This window comes from Apium graveolens, chromosome 10, assembly GCF_009905375.1.
Source record: "Apium graveolens cultivar Ventura chromosome 10, ASM990537v1, whole genome shotgun sequence".
In the NCBI taxonomy this organism is placed as follows: domain Eukaryota; kingdom Viridiplantae; phylum Streptophyta; class Magnoliopsida; order Apiales; family Apiaceae; genus Apium; species Apium graveolens.
In genome coordinates this window covers 141,535,489-141,556,436 of record NC_133656.1, presented here as the reverse complement: position 1 = coordinate 141,556,436, position 20,948 = coordinate 141,535,489, and positions in this window count along the sequence as shown.

Below are 20,948 nucleotides of genomic sequence, written 5' to 3'. Positions count from 1 at the left end.
GCATAGCATAAAGGTGGAACCAATTATTATGGAGCTCAAGCCAGTAAGGAGGAATAAGATTGGAGCGACTTCTTCCAAGAATCTGAAACCTATGGTTCTCAAGCCCAACAACAGATCCAACAAGGACTCTACAAAGAACTCTCTAAGCCTTGCTCAGTTGAAAGAAGTGGACTTTCCTCTTCCAAAGCCTGATGAAGACAAGGTTTTGGCTGGAAGTATCATAAAGCACAAAGAGACCATGGATGTGGTTGTAAGGAGGAACATGGCTATTATCTTTAGAGAGGGAAAGAGCATTTGTGTGATGCAAGGACATCCCAAATTCCCAGTAGCCAAGAGGGAAGAAACCAGAAGGTTGAAGGAAGAAGCCAAAAAGCTAAAGGCTGACAAAAGAGCACAAGCAAAGCTTGAAAAACAGCTAAAGTCAAGTCAAGCTGAAGAAAAGAAAGAAATTGAAGACAAAAGTGAAGATGAAGGTATGGGGGACATGGTTGATAATGATATGGAAGAAAGAAGTAAGGAAAGAGAGGAATGGCAGAAAAGGAACAGAAAGAAGGCCAATGCAAAGAGAAAGATGGTAGATGAGACTGAAGAAACCCAATCAAAATCCAAACCACTACCTTCTATTCCTGAACCCATTGTGCCTGACCCCTTCATAAACATTCATGGTGAAAAAATCATTCCTAAAGAGGAACCAATTGATTGGGACACCATCAAATTGCCCACCTTCTTAACCTCTTCTCCACCATCAAAGAAGCAGAAAAGAAGAATCAAATTAACACCTTCTAAAACCTCAATCAAATTCACTCAGAAGCCTAAGCCTAAGCCACAAGCCTCTAAGGATGATTATGTTCACATTTGTGACATAAAAGAATTTTCAGACATTGAACTCTATCTGGATGAGCTGGAGGAAGTAAGGGGAATAACTGCCTACAGACAGCTACCAGAAAGACTAGTGTTCAAATACAAAGGAAGTGGGGAAAGAACTTGGCCTCTCTAAAGATTCTGAATGAAGGCTACTCTACCTTGGTTAGAGTCTACTCAGCCATACAAAGGGATTCTTGCTTTACCAGGACTGCCAAGACTGAGATTCTCAACAAGATTGCCAACATAAGGAAAACTTAGTGGGAGCCCAATACCTTGCCTAGAACATTAATCATTCAAGAAAGAGGAATTACAGTTCACAAATCACCTCATTGGTTGATGGAGTTCAGAGACAACAAAGGAGTCAGAAGATTTTTCAGACTTGAAGATCGGCTTAAGATTGCCAGTAATGAAACTCTCAAGGATATGCAATCTAAGTTGGACATCAATGAAGAAGATGAAGCTGAGTTCTATAGACAACTTCAACTTCAAATAGAGGAGAATGACAGGAGGCTAGGAAAGAAAACAAGGGATCAAAGGAAAAGAAATTAATCTGCTCAGGCTAAAGGAGCACCCTTAGAAACAATGTAATTCTTCAATTCCATCTCAGGATACACATTTTTGCAGTACTTTTGAATTTCTGCTTTATTACAGTTAATATATTTGTCAAGTGTTTTGTTATCATCAAGCTAAACCCAAATTTATGCCTACAGTTCTAGTAGACATAAATAGGGGGAGATTGTTAGAAATATGTGTATTAGTTTGATGATAAGTTATACAAAACACTTAAGTAGAAATCTAGTGTATGTAGCCTCAACGGATAAGACCATCTTGGCTATCCGTTGAAGGAGTAGCTTTACTTAGCAATAAGTTTAGTATTGTAGCACATTTCATTCTCTGGATTCAAGTTGTAATTCTTAGATATTGTAGGAAATTATCAGTCATGTTGACTACTAGTGGATATGCAAATAGGAGGGCTAATTGTAATATTTCATGCCTTGTAATTTTGTATAAGTGAAGAAGTATCAACTGATATTGAAGACCTTCAACGGATAAGAAACAACGCTTCAACGGATGTCTCTAAAGCTTCAACGGATAATATCCATCAATGGATAAGTGCTTCAATGGATAAAGACTTCAACTGCTAATGCATCAACGGATAAAGCTTCAACCGATAAAGCTTCAACCGATAAAGCATCAACGGATGAAAGCTTCAACGGATGCTTAGTGAAAGGAATATGTCCTAAGTCCAATCATGTATTAGGATTTAGGAATAACTTTAATGTAATCTGTTTTGATTTCATTGATATTAATAAAGACTTGTTTTGTTTTTATTACGGGCTTTATCTATTTAAGTGTTTAAATAAGATATACCATGGTTTAGAGTAAAGCTTTTTATGGATTATGATGAGATCATAATAGTGAGACCTAAAAAGATGATAACTCTAAACTTAAATAGTTCCTGGTCATAGGATTACTAACTGGTAATTAATAATCTGCAAAGATCGGTACATACTATGCTTGCTTCATTATGAAGGATGTTTGTTCTCATAGACATTTGTGTGGTGACACTATAGCTAGTATGTAGGTGCTTATTATGGAATAAGTTCACTGAACATGACTCGCACAGCTGAACAACTGATGGAGTTCACTCACGTGTCAGCAGTTGTTCACATAGTGATAGTTGTACAAGTATCCTTAGACTTGAGGTCATCATAGTAATCTTGTGTACACTGAACTATGCTTTGGTTTAGTTCTTAGTCTCCAGGGATAATTATTAGGGCTCTTCTGGGTATAGGAATTTGTACACGAAGATAGTGTATGATCAATAAAGGATCTACCCCTTCCAGTGAAGGAAGCGAATGTTCAAGGCTGATCCACTTATTCTAGTTCAGGAATCTCTGGCCAGAGTGAATGAAATTAAAAAGGAGTTTCTAATTTGCATAGAACTACGCATAGTAAATGGTAAGCAAGTGATTAAATTAGATAGGTTTGACACGAGATCCATGCCTTATATTTAATCGGGACATTGTAGGGTAGAAGGAGTTTATTGTACGGTAACTATTCACTGAATAGGTTCTTGGTATTCTAAGCAGTGAATTCATATTATCCGGATAGTCGCGATATGCTGAGAAGTATCCCTCACGATGTAGAATAAATGTGATTAAATAATTAATCATATTTAATAAATTAGAGAATTTATATAAATAATGATAAAATAGTTTTATTATTATTTATTTCTACTACCGGCTTAATATTGAACCTACAGGGTCACACCATAAAAAAAGAATGATTTAATGGTGGAGGAATTAATTAATAATGGCTAATAATTATTTATTTATGAAATAAATAATTAATTGGCAAATTTAATAATTGATTAAATGAGATTTAATTGATTATAAATTAATTAAGAAAAGTTCTTAATATTATTAATTAAAGGATTTAATTTTTGGAAATTAAATCAAGAAAGAGAATTATTTCTAAAGTGTTTAGAAAAAGGATTAATGATTAAAAGGTGTTTTAATTATTAATGAGAATAATAAATGGGATAATAATAATAATATTTATGGGAAAATTTCAGCTGAAAATTTGCCTATAAATACATTATTATAGACCCTAATTTTATTCTAACCCACAGAAAACCCAAAAAGTTTGGAAAACCCAATTCTCTCCACCTCCTTCCTCCTCCTTAACATCGTTTTCTTGGTGGATACCGGTGGAGTGCTTCACACTTGAGGAGCAACTGCTAAGGATCTCTGATCGTTGTCTCCGAATTATTTTTAAAGGTTAGATTCGATCCCTCGAATTTTTATTCATGATCTATATGCTTTTATTTGGATTTTATATGTGTAAAAGTGTTTTTGCCATGCCCCCGCTGCATTTAAAATCCAACAATGGTATCAGAGCATAGGTTGTATGCATATAGATCTGTGGTAAAAATTTCAGAATTTTATGTGCTTGTATGAATTAATTATGATTTTTACAAGTTATATCATGGATTAATTTTGTCTAATGAGAAATCGTTTCTCAGAATAATTTTGAATGTTGATCTGGGTTCTACAAGTGTTGTAGATCGTCTGGGTATTTTTTTCATAATTTTAGGATGTATAGATTTTTTATTATGAATTTTTGAAGTTCTTTTAATTAAATTTGTAATTAAATAAATATATATATATGAATTGTAAGTTTGAATATATATATGTATATCTGTTGTTCTCTGTTGCTTGCTGTCTGTGAGCACGGGAGTAAAGACTGACAGGTACAAAAAGCAAAGCAAATACAGACATGTCCGGCGGCTGTCATGCGAACAGGTACGACAGATCAGGTACGGCGCGTATGGCGCACGCGCGCGGGAAGGCCTGTTGCGCATTCGTGGAATGCGTGACACCCTTTAATGGCTTAAAAGGGGTGTAACGCATCACCGGAATGCGTTACAGGTCCTGTAACGCGTTTCTGTAATGCGTTACAGCCCGTCTGTTGATTTTAAAATTGATTTTCTGGGAGTTTCGTAACCCTGTTTTGGGCGTGCAATATACCGTTAGATTCGTTTTTCCGAGACGGATCTAATGGAGTGATCAATTTTAGTTAATATTAAAGTTTTTAACTGTTTATATTCCATGAAGTGTTTTAAAGCTATTTTTGATCGTTTGAATTGATTTTAAATGCTTCTTATGATACATAGAGATGTATATTGCTTGTTCTAATGTGCTAGATGATGTAACATGCCTACCTTGATGTTTATTCATGTTGATATATGTGATATATGCTTAGTTTATCATGCGATGATAGATTTAGGTGAACTTAAATGAACATAAGGCGTTTGTTAGACAACCTAGTATAGTGAAATTGTTTCATAACCTTAATAACAATATTATGAATACAATCATGAGATTCTCGTGTTTGTGAAACACGTAATTGAATATGAATTTTTGATATGAGAGAAAGGATGATTCTGTCAATAACAGATTTCTATCTGTAAGAAAGGGTTATTAAGTGACGCCTCTTGACAATGCTCCACCCGATCTGGGAATCATCTGATTATTGATTATTGATTTGAAATATTTAATTTAAAAGGAAGAATCTCTTTATAATATGATTATAATTGTAACGTAATATAATCCCTCTAAAATTAAATAATATCAAGTAGTAATTGGCCAATGATACAACGGGCTTGTGTCGGTCATAGCCTTCCAACATGATAGAAAAGTAGTTCTTATTTTTGAATCATTATCGATTCGTGCTACAGCCGAGGGCTTTGATTTCGAAATAAGAAATACTTGTCTATTACATAGAGATGTGTACATTGAATAAGAATCTAAAGGTCGGTACGTGCTATAGCCGTGGGCCTTTGGGGACTGATTCAACTGTACGGAATGTTGGGTTAGACTAGACTTAGAATATTGAGTTTATCGTGCTACAGCCGAGACTCAATTATTCAAGAGGCTAAAGTTTGATTAGGGAATAACATAAGATGTAATTGACAAGAGTTGTCTGCCTATTGAACATTACATGGCGGTTCGTGCTACAGTCGGGGTTGTGTAATGGAATGTAGGATCCCTATTCCCACTAGCATTATGAATGCTTAATTTTTCATGTAGGGGGTTGAATAAATTAGGAAAACTAGTGGGAGCCACTTATGAATAAAGACCCGATTCATATAGTGTTTTGAAATGAAATCAAATATTTGCTAAGTGTTGTTATGTGTTTATCATTTACAGATTTACTTTGTACGTTATGTCTTCTACACTATCACTCAGGAGCATACTAGATGCTCACAAATTGACTGGTCCTAATTATGCTGACTGGCTTCTAAACTTGAGAATTGTTCTCAAGATTGAGAAGCTGGAATACGTGATTGACTCACCTAAGCCTACTGAACCTGCTAGATGATGCACATAATGATGAACATGTTGTGTATCGTAAGTGGATAGATGATGCAAATGTTGCTCAATGCATCATGCTAGCTTCCATGAACATTGAGCTACAGAAGTAACATGAGCATATGGATGCTCACACTATCCTCATGCATCTACAAGAGTTGTATGATGTGGCGGGGAGGACAGCTCGATAAGAGATATCGAAGGAGCTATTCGGGTGTAGGATGTCTGAGGGATCATCTGTGAATGACCATGTACTTAAGATGATCAATTTGATTGAACGTCTTGGACAACTTGGTTTTGCCATGGATGGGGAGCTGAGCCAAGACTTGGTCTTGCAATCGCTTCCGAGTTCGTTCTCGTAGTTTGTTGTGAACTTTCACATGAATAAGTTGGATGTCAGCCTGCCTGAACTCCACAACATGTTGAAGACTGCGGAGTCGAATTTTCCCCCTAAGAAGAGTTCTGTTCTTCTAATTGGTGAAGGTTCCAATCCTAAGAAAAGGAAGAGGAATTCTTCCAAGAAGAAGAAAGTAGGTGAGAAAATGCCGGTTCCACCAAAAGCTGAAGACCCCAAGAGCAAAGTTGTTTGCTTTCACTGTAACAAGGTGGGGCACTGGAAGAGGAACTGCAAGGTTTACCTTGCAGAATTGAAGAAGAAGAAGGGTAGTGAGACTACCGCTTCTGATTCAGGTATGTTCATGATAGAAGTGAATATGTCATTAAATCAAATTTCTACTTGGGTATTAGATACCGCCTGTGGTTCTCAAATCTGCAGTTTGTTGCAGGGACCAAGGAAAAGTAGGACTCTTGAGGAAGAGGAGGTGATTCTACTGATGGAAATGGAGCAAGAGTTGCTGCTGAAGATGTAGAATCATGTCATTTACATATGCCTACGGGCAAGACTATTGTTTGAAATAATTGTTATTTTGTTCCCTCGATTGTGAGGAATATTATTCCCAAGTTAGACTTGGCTGGATTTTCATTTATTATTGAGAATAATGAATGTTCTATTCTTTCAGATAATATTCTTTATGGATGTGGTGCTTTAAATAATGGTCTGTATATATGTGACATAATTTACTTCAGATTGAACAAACTAATAAAAGAAAAGGGATGATGAAAATCTCACTTTATTGTGGCACTGCAGTCTCCATTTAGTGGACATGGAGAGAGGACTGCAAATTTGCTAGGAATGGTACACACAGATGTATGTGGACCAATGTCTAAGCAAGCCATGGGTGGATTTTCATACTTCATTACTTTCATAGATGATAGATCTAGCTTCGGATATGTGTTTGATGAAACACAAGTCTGAGGCATTTGAAAAGTTCAAAGAATATAAGTATGAAGTGGAGAAACAACCAAACATAGTATTATAACTCTTCGATCAGATCGAGGTGGTGAATACTTTGATGGAGTGTTTCTAGATTATCTCAAAGTAAATGGTATAGTCTCCCAGTGGACTCCTCCAGATTGGTATCTGAAAGGAGAAATCGAACTTTGTTAGACATAGTTCGGTCCATGATGAGCTATGCAAATCTTCCAGTATTCCTATGGGGTTATGCATTGGAAACCTCAGCATATTTACTGAATAAGATGCCTTCCAAAATCTGTTCCTCAAACTTCGTATGAGATATGGAAAGAAAGGAAACCGAGTCTTAAACACGTTAAGATTTGGGGATGTCCAGCTTATGTCAAGAAAGTTGACCCAGATAAGCTGGAATATCGATCCGGAAAATGTAGTTTTGTGGGATATCCTAAAGAGACTTTAGGGTATTACTTTTGCATCGATCATCGGGTGTTTGTCTCCAGACATGCTACCTTCTTGGAAAAGGAGTTTATCCTTGAAGGAAACAGTGGGAGCAAAATTGAACTTGATGAAGTTCAAGAAACATAAACTACTACAGATCGAGTGGAAATACCTGTTCAGACTGAACAACCTTTTATGGAACAGCCCATTCATAGGTCAGGGAGAGTGTCTCGCCAACCTGAGAGGTAATATGGCCTTGTCATTGAGAATGACAATGAGTTGTCGATCGTTAATGATGACGACCCTGTGACCTATAATGAGGCTATGAGTAGTGTTGACTCAGAGAAATGGCATAGTGCCATGAAATCCAGAATGGAATCTATGTATACGGTATACAAAAGATAGATTATAGTAGATGGCCAGGTGGAGACCTTTAAGGCCAGGCTTTTGGGAAAAGGATTCAAACAAAGGCAATGGATTGACTTTGATGAAACCTTTTACCTGTAGCCCTGTTAAAATCAGTTCGGATTTTGCTTGCGAATGCTGCTTACTACGACTATATGATCTGGCAAATAGCCAGATGGTTTTCTTTCCAAGGGAAATGAAAACCTAGTGTGTAAGCTGCTGCGAACCATATGTGGTTTAAAATAAGCTTCTCGAAAGATGGAACATTCGTTTTGATGAGACAATCAAAGAGTTTGATTTTATCAAAAACGTAGATGAACCATGCATCTACAAAAGGGTTAGTGGGAGCGCGGTAACATTTCTTTTATTGTATTGAAATAGAGTTGACACACATAACAACATAGCAGACCCACTCACAAAGCTACTTTCTGAAAGTCACTTTGATCGTCATAAAGACAAGATGGGTATTAGATACCAGAGTGATTGGCTTTAGTACAAGTGGGAGATTGAAAGGAATATGTCCTAAGTCCAATCATGTATTAGGATTTAGGAATAACTTTTATGTAATCTGTTTTGATTTCATTGATATTAATAAAGACTTGTTTTGTTTTTATTACGGGCTTTATCTATTTAAGTGTTTAAATAAGATATACCATAGTTTAGAGTAAAGCTTTTTATGGATTATGATGAGATCATAATAGTGAGACCTAAAAAGATGATAACTCTAAACTTAAATAGTTCCTGGTCATAGGATTACTAACTGGTAATTAATAATCCGCAAAGATCGGTACATACTATGCTTGCTTCATTATGAAGGATGTCTGTTCTCATAGACATTTGTGTGGTGACACTATAGCTAGTATGTAGGTGCTTATTATGGAATAAGTTCACTGAACATGACTCGCACAGCTGAACAACTGATGGAGTTCACTCACGTGTCAGCAGTTGTTCACATAGTGATAGTTGTACAAGTATCCTTAGACTTGAGGTCATCATAGTAATCTTGTGTACACTGAACTATGCTTTGGTTTAGTTCTTAGTCTCCAGGGACAATTATTAGGGCTCTTCTGGGTATAGGAATTTGTACAGGAAGATAGTGTATGATCAATAAAGGATCTACCCCTTCCAGTGAAGGAAGCGAATGTCCAAGGCTGATCCACTTATGCTAGTTCAGGAATCTCTGGCCAGAGTGAATGAAATTAGAAAGGAGTTTCTAATTTGCATAGAACTACGCATAGTAAATGGTAAGCAAGTGATTAAATTAGATAGGTTTGACACGAGATCCATGCCTTGTATTTAATCGGGACATTGTAGGGTAGAAGGAGTTTATTGTACGGTAACTATTCACTGAATAGGTTCTTGGTATTCTAAGCAGTGAATTCATATTATCCGGATAGTCGCGATATGCTGAGAAGTATCCCTCACGATGTAGAATAAATGTGATTAATTAATTAATCATATTTAATAAATTAGAGAATTTATATAAATAATGATAAAATAGTTTTATTATTATTTATTTCTACTACCGGCTTAATATTGAACCTACAGGGTCATACCATAAAAAGAGAATGATTTAATGGTGGAGGAATTAATTAATAATGGCTAATAATTATTTATTTATGAAATAAATAATTAATTGGAAAATTTAATAATTAATTAAATGAAATTTAATTGATTATAAATTAATTAAGAAAAGTTCTTAATATTATTAATTAAAGGATTTAATTTTTGGAAATTAAATCAAGAGAGAGAATTATTTCTAAAGTGTTTAGAAAAAGGATTAATGATTAAAAGGTGTTTTAATTATTAATGAGAATAATAAATGGGATAATAATAATAATATTTATGGGAAAATTTCAGCTGAAAATTTTGCCTATAAATACACTATTATAGACCCTAATTTTATTCTAACCCACACAAAACCCAAAAAATTTGGAAAACCCAATTCTCCCCACCTCCTTCCTCCTCCTTAACATCGTTTTCTTGGTGGATACCGGTGGAGTGCTTCACACTTGAGGAGCAACTGCTAAGGATCTCTGATCGTTGTCTCCGAATTATTTTTAAAGGTTAGATTCGATCCCTCGAATTTTTATTCATGATCTGTATGCTTTTATTTGGATTTTATATGTGTAAAAGTGTTTTTGTCATGCCCCCGCTGCGTTTAAAATCCAACACTTAGTTCATTAGCAGTTGATAGTGACAATTCATAAGCTGACAAAGGCACATGGGTTGACAGAGACAAACTGGAATGTGGAAGCCTCTAGGAGGAATCAAGAAAATGTAACATTTCCATTCTGGTGCAAACAAGGAAGTATTCAAAGATTAACAGCTAAGCCTAAATTGTATTGGATTGAGAAATGAAGAAGAAATATGTGAAGAGCCTTTTTAATTGTATTTTACAATTTTGTCTTCACTTGTAAACTTGGTTATATATAAACCAAGTAGCAGCTAGTAATTAGATGTGAATTTTCCAAAGCTGTTTAGAAAAATCCAGAGAGAAAATTATCTAGTTTGTACTAGGAAGCAGCTGTGATTTAATTCTTTGAATCACAGATTTTCTGAAATAACACATCTCTGGTGGAACAACAAATCCACCAGAAAAGTTTTTAAGTTCTCTGTGTTCTTTACATTTGTGTTTGAATATATATTTGTCTGTATTAGCTTCAAGCCATTCACACACATTTGCTCACTAAAACACTTAGCCTTAGAAACTACTCAAAACTTGAAAAAGTTTTGAGATTTACATTCAACCCCCCTTCTTTAAATCTCATTGTTAGTCCACTGGGAATAACACCGATCCCCGGTCTAAAATATATACACGCCACGCTACTCGCTAGCATTAACGTTCTCAATTATAAACTCCTCCTTCCGGGTTTTTATAAGCTTACACCGACCGACTCTCGGTCTAAATATAACATTTCGAACTTGGTATGAACATATACTATAAATTATCAACAATTGAGTAATGTAATACATCTCAAACTTTGTAAAACAGTTTAAAGCAATCTCATGCATATATCACAGTTTTGTAAAATATTCACAACACAACAGTTCTTAAAAGGTAGGGTTTGAAAACTTGCCTGAAATCCAAGATACGTTTTCTGACTTCCTCTCATTCCGGGTTTTCTATTCAATAAATATCATAATCTTAATCAGCATTTCTACTCTTATCACCAACTTATATTCTAATAAGTTCAATACTTCATAATTCTCAATATTCGACCGACTCGAAATAAGTATCAATCCTTGGTCGAAACAGATAGTCAAAGTAGTCTTCTAGAGTTGACTTTACCGAATGTTACTATTACGGGACTCACATTCTATCATTTTTAATAAATTGTAAAATTAGTATTTTAATACAAAACCACCTCGAGGAGCTTCTTTAGTGCCTGTAAAATGTATCCTAAAAGTTTTATTTTGATAAAATGAATTTAATTAGGTGAAAAGCATTTCAAAAGTTCGGTCAACTACGGAGTTTTACTATTCAAACCGCTTTCACTAAAACATTGATATCTCACAAACCGTTAACTCAATTGATGCACCGTTTTCGCGTGCGCGATCTAAATAAAATTTAGAACACATCATTTGAAAATGGTTTTGTGGTAACAAGGGTGAAAATGCCGAAGTGGCAGTTTCCTAACAGGGGTTATTTTTGACATTCGTACTCCGCGTAACCTCGGCTCCGACATTTTTATAAAACGGTCATAACTTTTGATCCGTAAATCGGAATCAAGCGATTCAAGCGCCTAAACGATCCTCATAATATTGTCTATCACAATCAAGTCTCACTTTTCAGGAAACTATATTTCATACATTCAGGAATTTCTTCAGAAACTTAAGTTGAGTTTTGTTCCTTTTAACGAGGTTACGATTACGATTCGAGTTTCGTTTACGTCTTAATTCATTATACCACCATCAACAACCATCAAATCACTATCTCAACACTAACTCCTCTCAAGAACATCATGTTCTTGAGGCAACAATCACCAACCTTAAAACTAATTAACTAAACATCAAGATAATATAAAATTTATCATCAAAACCATACTTATATCCAAGATCCTTACTTTTCTTGAAACTTAAAACTTAAGCAAGGTTTGGATGAATATTTATACCTTCCTTAATCTTGTTAATACTTAATAAAGTCCTAAGATCCTTGATGAAGCCTTGGTCTAGCTTTAAAAGCCTTAAACTTTCATGAAAAATCAAGAAAACAAGTTAGTGATTTTCGAAGTTACTATTCACCCTCAACTTTAAACATTTTTATAAAATTGAGAACTTCATTGATGGGCATGAAATTTGGTGCGTGACTTACCCATGATATGAGAGAGGTTTGGTAAAAAATTGGTGATTTTTGAATGAGTAGAACATGAGATATAAATTTTTCCCTCCATGGTGTTCTTGAAAATCAGCATGGTGTTTTGTGAGAGAGAGAGATTTTGTTGCTTCTTGAATGCTTCTCTTGGAAGATTGAATTATGTGACTTGAATATCTTCTAGTATATATCCTAGGAATAGATAATGTTGGCAAATATTTGGACAATTCTAGCTAGCATTCCTAGGTTGCAAGCTAACTAGTTGGTCTTTTAGGCTTTAGCTCACTACTCTTAGCCTTGGATGATCATTACTACATCTTTAGCTTACTATTTGATAAAGTAACCATGGTTACTTTTCTACCATGGTTGATTAGTGTGATATGTTTATTTATTCGTTTACGCGTTTGTTCGGTCGCTTAATCATTTTCGTAATGATTTCTCGTAAACGGTTCGCGGCGTAAATCCTTTCGTATTTATTCTTTATATTTTGAAGTATCGTTCTTGGATATAAATCCGTAAGGTTTTAAATTTATAATTATATTATGATTCCCGTAATCCTCGATGGTTCGTAAATACGGTCATTTTTCAAAGTTTATTTTCTTCGAAAACTAATAGCGTTTACATACACTCCTCTGTTACGCATAATTACAATATCAACTCAGAATCTTAAACTAAAAACTCGTATATGATGTGGTCGCAAAAATTTATATTAAACCGCAAGGTTACTATTCATAAAGGTTTTTTATTGATGTCAAAAATTTGGATTCTTACACCATGTATGCGACTATTTTCCTGTTTTGCGACCCAGGAGAGACTCTCTAGTGGAAATTAAATTGCAATCATGTGTGGAGATCTCTACCGCCGCCTTTGCCTTGGAAATGAATCGCCTATGGCGACCAGTATAGTAGAGATAAATCAACAAAATATGATATCTTTCTTTGCTGCACAAACACATGCATGTAGCAGAAGAGATTCATTTGAGTGACAAAGAAAATCCAGGCGCTAGCAGAAGAGGTGTACGCCACGCGCAGGGAAACAGGACAGGGACGTTGCATATGTGCATGTCACGCGGGCGTCACTCGCAATGCATTTGAACCTGCCAGTTTTCTGTTTATTTGATTGTTTTGTTTTGAATCAAACGGCGGGTCCCACCATGTGCTGCACAGTACAATAATCAACAAAACTGGTGCCATTTTTCTTTCCTTTTAGCAAATGAAGCCACGATGAGATGCATTTGATTTTCTTTTGTTTTGCCAACTGAGTGTCAGGTTTCTTTTGTTGATTAAAAAACAAATGAATACATTCATTTTTATGAAGTCCATGTCCATCAAATTAACCAACACAAACCCACGACCACGACCACGATTGGCTGCATGCATGTAACAATTCGAGTAAAAAATGGTTGTTAATTTTTAAATTAAATAATTAAATGAATTTAATTTCATTAATTTATTTAAAATAAAAAATCAACTTAATTTATTTATTCAAAATTAATTGTTGATGTAAAATTAAATAAATAAATGAATTGATTTTCATTTATTCATTTAATAAAAAATCAGTTATTGAATAAATAAATCCTGTAAATTCTCTGTTTGTAGTCCTTTGTATCTTTAGGCCTTCTAATCTCCGGGTTTTCGTACCTTAAGATATTTTCAGACTCCTCGATTACAAAAACCACTTAACAGTATTTCTAAAAATAATATTCCGTTTCCTTTCACGGATCACTGACGTCTCGTGCACGGGTCTGGTTCACAGACGATTAGTTATGTATTATATCCGTATAAACCATTGTTAAGTCTTCTACCAAATATAACCTACTTCACTAGGAATCCTTGAGATCTTCACACTGATTCTAATAACTGCTTCGAATGACTCCAACCTTTTTTCTCCGATGCCTGAACTTATTAATGAACCTCATACGGATCACTGTTGACGTCTTCTTCACTGTAGTTAACAAAACCTTTTGTGCATATACCCAATAACCAATCTGTACTGATCCCAGTGGAACATAGATTATTTCAAAGTCCTCGTTCTATGTTGAGTTATCCAAACCAGTATTGTTGAGATAAATATACAGCTTCAATCTTGCTCAACAATCTCCCCCTATTTGACTGTTACTCCTGACGGTCAAATAATAATGAAGAAGCAACAGTTTGGAGGATAACTCAACTAACCTTATCCAAAAATCTTCAATCAGCTTTCAACTTTCAATCCTGGACTTAGAAATAATACTATCTTATATCTACTGCATCTTCTATATGCATTCAGCTTCCAGAGAGAACATATTATTCTCTCTATTATGTAAAGTTGCAGATAGATACGTCTTCCAAACACTGTCTTCAATAACCTTTAGATCTTCCCATAAAGCACATAGAAAACATTTTGGAACTTAGAACAAAAACTCAATAATCTCTTCCCCTAAGATGAAGAATCCCTTCCTTAGTACAATAAAGTTAGAAATCCCTCTTCTTAATTACAGAAAGACTATCAGTCCATAATCTCTTTATAATCTCTCCCCCTTAGTTGAGTAATCCTTCAAAATATATTCAGAGTGAAACCTTAGGATCAACCAACCAAGTGAAGGGACTATTTGGTAACCATTCTTCACAGTGCAAGTGTGTGATTTCTTTTTAGTGATCTCACATTGTGTTTCACTGCACTCTACACTCAAGTGTTTGTCACTTAGTCTCACAGTGTGTCACTCACTCAAAGCTCCAAACATCCAAGTGTACCTGCGAGAAAATCTTTTTCATAGAAAAGTTGCCTTCCACCTTCAAGGATCGAAACTCTCAGTCAAGAGATTCAGAAATGTTCCTCTTGAGAGGGGAAATTAGTATTCTTTTAAGTGGAAGAATTCCTGATATCCCTCAACTTCCATGTAGAAGTATACCTTATAAACTCATCATTTGATATCTGAGTCCTCATTTACAAGTTGCTATTTTGACTAAGTCAAAATCAGATCCAGATTTGAATTCTGGGAAGATACCAATGATCAATGATATGCCATTAGGGATCAATGATTTCTTCTGTAGTATGTGAGTGTTGGATTTATAATCGCAGCGGGGCGTGGAAAAAACACTTTTACACACATAAAATCCAAATAAAAGCATATAAATCGTGAATAAAATTCGAGGGATCGAATCTAACCTTTTAAAATTAATTCGGAGACAACGATCAGAGATCCTTAGCAGTTGCTCCTCAAGTGTGATGCACTCCACCGGTATCCACCAAGAAAACGACTTTTAGGAGGAGGAGGAGGTGGAGAGAATTTGGTTTTCTGAAACTTTTGGGTTTCTCGGGTTAGAATAAAATAGGGTCTATAATAGTGTATTTATAGGCAAAATTTTCACCTGAAATTTTCCCATAAATAATATTATTATTATCCCATTTATTATTCTCATTAATAATTAAAACACCTTTTAATTATTAATCCTTTTTCTAAACACTTTAGAAATAATTCTCTCTCTTGATTTAATTTCCAAAAAATTAAATCCTTAATTAATAATATTAAGAACTTTTCTTAATTAATTTATAATCAATTAAATCTCATTTAATTAATTATTAAATTTGCCAATTAATTATTTATTTCACAAATAAATAATTATTAGCCATTATTAATTAATTCCTCCACCATAAAATCATTCTCTTTTTATGGTGTGACCCTGTAGGTTCAATATTAAGCCGGTAGTAGAAATAAATAATAATAAAACTATTTTATCATTATTTATATAAATTCTCTAATTTATTAAATATGATTAATTAATTAATCACATTTATTCTACATCGTGAGTGATGCTTTTCAACATATCGCGACTATCCGGATAATATGAATTCACTGCTTAGAATACCAAGAACCTGTCAGTGAATAGTTACCGTACAATAAACTCCTTCTACCCTACAATGTCCCGATTAAATACAAGGCATGGATCTCGTGTCAAGCCTATCTAATTTAATCACTTGCTTACCATTTACTATGCGTAGTTCTATGCAAATTAGAAACTCCTTTCTAATTTCATTCACTCTGGCCAGAGATTCCTGAACTAGCATAAGTGGATCAGCCTTGAACATTCGCTTCCTTCACTGGAAGGGGTAGATCCTTTATTGATCATACACTATCTTCGTGTACAAATTCCTATACCCAGAAGAGCCCTAATAATTGTCCCTGGAGACTAAGAACTAAACCAAAGCATAGTTCAGTGTACACAAGATGACTATGATGACCTCAAGTCTAAGGATACTTGTACAACTATCACTAAGCGAACAACTGCTGACACGTGAGTGAACTCCATCAGTTGTTCAGCTTGGCGAGTCATGTTCAGTGAACTTATTCTATAATAAGCACCTACATACTAGCTATAGTGTCACCACACAAATGTCTATGAGAACAGACATCCTTCATAATGAAGCAAGCATAGTATGTACCGATCTTTGCGGATTATTAATTACCAGTTAGTAATCCTATGACCAGGAACTATTTAAGTTTAGAGTTATCATCTTTTTAGGTCTCACTATTATGATCTCATCATAATCCATAAAAAGCTTTACTCTAAACTATGGTATATCTTATTTAAACACTTAAATAGATAAAGACCGTAATAAAAACAAAACAAGTCTTTATTAATATCAATGAAATCAAAACAGATTATTGAAAAGTTATTCCTAAATCCTAATACATGATTGGACTTAGGACATATTCCTTTCAATCTCCCACTTGTACTAAAGCCAATCACTCTGGTATCTAATACCCATCTCATCTTTATGACGATCAAAGTGACTTTCAAAAAGTAGCTTTGTGAGTGGGTCTGCTATGTTGTTATGTGTGTCAACTCTAATTCAATACAATACAAGAAATGTTACCGCGCTCCCACTAACCCTTTTGTAGACGCATGGTTCATCTTCATTTTTGATAAAATCAAACTCTTTGATTATCTCATCAAAACAAATGTTCCATCTTACGAGAAGCTTGCTTTAAACCACATTAATCGCAAGCAAAATCCGAACTGATTTTAACAGGGCTACATGTAAAAAGTTTCATCAAAGTCAATCCATTGCCTTTGTTTGAATCCTTTTCCCAAAAGCCTGGCCTAATAGGTCTCCACCTAGCCATCTGCTATAATCTATCTTTTGTATACCGTATACATAGATTCTATTCTGGATTTCATGGCACTATGCCATTTCTCTGAGTCAACACTACTCATAGCCTCATTATAGGTCACAGGGTCGTCATCATCAAATGATTGACAACTCATTGTCATTCTCAATGACAAGGCCATAATACCTCTCAGGTTGGCGAGACACTCTCCCTGATCTATGAATGGGCTGCTCCACAAAAGGTTGTTCAGTCAGAACAGGTGTTTCCACTTGATCCGTAGTAGTTTGTGCTTCTTGAACTTCGTCAAGTTCAATTTTGCTCCCACTGTTTCCTTCAAGGATAAACTCCTTTTCCAAGAAGGTAGCATGTCTGGAGACAAACACCCGATGATCGGTGTAAAAGTAATACCCTAAAGTCTCTTTAGGATATCCCATAAAACTACATTTTACGGATCGATATTCCAACTTATCTTGGTCAACTTTCTTGACATAAGCTAGACATCCCCAAATCTTAACGTGTTTAAGACTCGGTTTCCTTACTTTCCATATCTCATACGGAGTTTGAGGAACAGATTTGGAAGGCACCCATATTCAGTAAATATGTTGAGGTTTCCAATGCATAACCCCATAGGAATACTGGAAGATTTGCATAGCTCATCATGGACCGAACTATGTCTAACAAAGTTCGATTTCTCCTTTCAGATACCAATCTGGAGGAGTCCAGTGGGAGACTATACCATTTACTTAGAGATAATCTAGAAACACTCCATTAAAGTATTTACCACCTCGATCTGATCGAAGAGTTATGATACTATGTTTGGTTGTTTTTCCACTTCATACTTATTACTCTTTGAACTTTTCAAAGGTGTCAGACTTGTGTTTCATCAAACACATATCCGAATCTAGATCTATCATCTATGAAAGTAATGAAGTATGAAAATCCACCTATGGCTTGCTTAGACATTGGTGCACATACATCTGTGTGTACCATTCCTAGCAAATCTGCAGCCCTCTCTCCATGTCCACTAAATGGAGACTGCAGTGCCACTATAAAGTGAGATTTTCATCATCCCTTTTCTTTTACTAGTTTGTTCAATCTAAAGTAAATTATGTCACATATATACAGACCATTATTTAAAGTACCACGTCCATAAAGAATATTATCTCTAAGAATAGAACATTCATTATTCTCAATAATAAATGAAAATCCAGCCAAGTCTAACATGGGAATAATATTCCTCACAATCGAGGGAACAAAATAACAATTATTTCAAATAATAGTCTTGCCCGTAGGCATATGTAAATGAAATGATTCTACATCTTCAGCAGCAACTCTTGCTCCATTTCCCATCAGTAGAATCACCTCCTCTTCCTCAAGAGTCCTACTTCTCCTTGGTCCCTGCAATAATTACAGATATGAGAACCACAGGCGGTATCTAATACCCAAGTAGAAATGACATATTCACTTCTATCATGAATATACCTGAATCAGAAGCGGTAGTCTCACTATCCTTCTTCTTCAATTCTGCAAGGTAAACCTTGCAGTTCCTCTTCCAGTGCCCCACCTTGTTACAGTGAAAGCAAACAACTTTGCTCTTGGGGTCTTCAGCTTTTGCTGGAACCGGCGTCTTCTCACCTGCTTTCTTCTTCTTGGAAGAGTTCCTCTTCCTTTTCTTAGGATTGGAACCTTCACCAATTAGAAGAACAGAACTCTTCTTAGGGGGAAAATTCGATTCCGCAGTCTTCAACATGTTGTGGAGTTCAGGCAGGCTGACATCCAACTTATTCATGTGAAAGTTCACAACAAACTGCGAGAACGAACTCGGAAGCGATTGCAAGACCAAGTCTTGGCTCAGCTCCCCATCCATGGCAAAACCAAGTTGTCCAAGACGTTCAATCAAATTGATCATCTTAAGTACATGGTCATTCACAGATGATCCCTCAGACATCCTACAACCGAACAGCTCCTTCGATATCTCATATCGAGCTGTCCTCCCCGCCACATCATACAACTCTTGTAGATGCATGAGGATAGTGTGAGCATCCATATGCTCATGTTGCTTCTGTAGCTCAATATTCATGGAAGCTAGCATGATGCATTGAGCAACATTCGCATCATCTATCCACTTACGATACATAACGTGTTCATCATTATGTGCATCACTAGCAGGTTCAGTAGGCTTATGTGAGTCAATCACGTATTCCAGCTTCTCAATCCTGAGAACAATTCTCAAGTTTCGAAGCCAATCAGCATAATTAGGACCAGTCAATTTGTGAGCATCCAGTATGCTCCTAAGTGATAGTGTAGAAGACATAACGTACAAAGTAAATCTGTAAATGATAAACACATAACAACACTTAGCAAATATTCGATTTCATTTCAAAACACTATATGAATTGGGTCTTTATTCATAAGTGGCTCCCACTAGTTTTCCTAATTTATTCAACCCCCTACGTGAAAAATTAAGCATTCATAATGCTAGTGGGAATAGGGATCCTACATTCCATTACACAACCCCGGCTGTAGCACGAACCGCCATGCAATGTTCAATAGGCAGACAACTCTTGTCAATTACATCTCATGTTATTCCCTAATCAAACTTTAGCCTCTTGAATAATTGAGTCTCGGCTGTAGCACGACAAACTCAATATTCTAAGTCAAGTCAAACCCAACATTCCGTACAGTCGAATCAGTCCCCAAAGGCCCACGGCTGTAGCACGTACCGACCTTTAGATTCTTATTCAATGTACACATCTCTATGTAATAAACAAGTATTTCTTATTTCGAAATCAAAGCCCTCGGCTGTAGCACGAACCGACAATGATTCAAAAATAAGAACTACTTTTCTATCATGTTGGAAGGCTATGACCGACACAAGCCCGTTGTATTATTGGCCAATTACTACTTGATATTATTTAATTTTAGAGGGATTATATTACGTTACAATCATAATCATATTATAAAGAGATTCTTCTTTTTAAATTAAATATTTCAAATCAATAATCAATAATCAGACGATTCCCAGATCGGGTGGAGCATTGTCAAGAGGCGTCACTTAATAACCATTTCTTACAGATAGAAATCTGTTGTTGACAGAATCATCCTTTCTCTTATATCGAAAATTCATATTCAATTATGTGTTTCACAAACACAAGAATCTCATGATTGTATTCATAATATTATTCTTAAGGTTATGAAACAATTTCACTATACTAGGTTGTCTAACAAACGCCTTATGTTCATTCAAGTTCACCTAAATCTATCATCGCATGATAAACTAAGCATATATCACATATATCAACATGAATAAACATCAAGGTAGGCATGTTATATCATCTAGCACATTGTTCTAAGCAATATACATCTCTATGTATCACATGAAGCATTTAAAAGCAATTTAAACAGTCAAAAACATCTTAAAAACACTTCTGTTAGCTATAAACAGTTCGAAACAATTTCATAAAATATCATATAATATACCATTAGAAGCGTCTCGAAAATACGAATCCAACGGCACCAAAATCACCCCATTCTGAGCTTCCACGCGCCCACACGCGCCCCGAGAAGGTGTCCCACGCGCTGCCACGCGCACACGCGCTGTCAGGCGCGTGTCAGACTTCCCCCCACGCGCGCCCACACGCCCAC